This window comes from Nematolebias whitei, chromosome 18 (assembly GCF_014905685.2).
Source record: "Nematolebias whitei isolate Nwh7 chromosome 18, NemWhi1, whole genome shotgun sequence".
Taxonomy (NCBI): Eukaryota; Metazoa; Chordata; class Actinopteri; order Cyprinodontiformes; family Rivulidae; genus Nematolebias; species Nematolebias whitei.
This window is the reverse complement of record NC_056515.1, coordinates 20,312,134-20,313,589: the sequence shown is the minus strand read 5'-3', so window position 1 is coordinate 20,313,589 and position 1,456 is coordinate 20,312,134. Positions and strand designations below refer to the sequence as shown.

Sequence of the window (1,456 nt, the reverse complement as noted above, 5' to 3'; positions counted from 1 at the left end):
CATCTATTGGTTCTATTATAGGTAAAGTTCAAAGTTCCTTTTTTTTAATATAAGAAAAGGTCAAATAAGTGAGCATTATCATGCACGTTAGTGGCAATACTAACAAACAGGTTACATGTTTTATTTTCCAGCTCTAATTCCATCTAGAATCACAAAACAATGGTAAAAAACACACCCAGGCTAAATTTAACCTCCTTCTGCTCAGACAACTGATGCATTATGCAGAGTTGGTGTGGCATGAAGTACTCAGAGTACTATTCGAACAATGCAGCACCACAGTTGTGCACGTCAGTCAGGCAGTATACTCACCGGCTAGCACCAGCGCCAGTAAGCCACAAGTTTAAATTAAAATTGGAAAACCATTGGGGAAAAGAGAAGAAATATGAATTCAGAGAGTATATGCGTGAAGATATTTTCAACAGATCTGAGTCGTGGCGGTGCATCAAGCAGTTCAACCAAAAACAGCAAAGATGAAATGAAGACAAAGATGGACACAAACTGTCCTGGCAGAAAATAAAGGAAGCAACAACTGGATTAAAAAAAAACACTGATTGAAATTATAATGTAGCTACCCATAATCCATTTGACAAGTTCTACAGATACCTAATACTCCTAATAAAAAAAGATTTTACTCCTTGATTTACAATTATGAGGAAAATTCAGAAACAAGTGAAATATATCAGCCCACATTCTCAAACAATCAGTAAAAAACTGTTTAAAAATAATTTTGTTTGTATCAATGAATAAATGTGCCACTCTGACATGTGTAGGAGGCTCCAGCTACTAAACAGATGCTGGCATAGGTTCCCCTAAAGATCCAGAATGGACCCTGTAGAAATGAAATATCTTACCACCAACACGTGTTCTAGTAGTCCCAGATACCCAGAGGCACATTCATTGCCGTAACGTAGAGCTCGCATCTGGACGTCCCTGCTGACATCTGGATGGTATGCAGCCTCCTGAAAGACACACAGAAGGACAACAAAGTCTCAGCTAAACACAGAATATACAGGAAGTGGACCATCACCAAGTTAGTGTACACTATTCAACATGAATTGACTGTGAAGTGAGGCTGTAGAAAAACATGAATTGAATATCCAACAATGTTCAGTCAGGTCAACTGGACAGTTTCTTTACTTGTTGAGACGTTTCGCCCTCCATCCGAAGGGCTTCATCAGTCTGAGGAAACGCCAAACAAAACTGATTCTCCAACAGCCTGCTCCAAAGTGGAAAAAAACTGTTATGTTGGTGCCTTAGACTGATGAAGCCCTTCAGATGGAGGGCGAAACGTCTCAACAAATAAAGAAACTGTCCAGTTGACCTGACTGAACATTGTTGGATATTCAATTCATGTTTTTCTAAAGCCTCACTTCACAGTCAATTCATGTTGAATAGTGTACACTAACTTAGTGATGGTCCACTTCCTGTATATTCTGTGTTTAGCTGAGACTTTGTT

General features: G+C 38.9%; 1 protein-coding gene across 1 annotated transcript in view; it reads left to right on the top strand.

Moving 5' to 3' along the window:
* LOC119425101 (talin-1) overlaps nucleotides 1-1,456 on the top strand; it is a 107,233-nt gene that overhangs the window by 3,348 nt on the left and 102,429 nt on the right. The gene's annotated exons all lie outside the window — the stretch shown is intronic.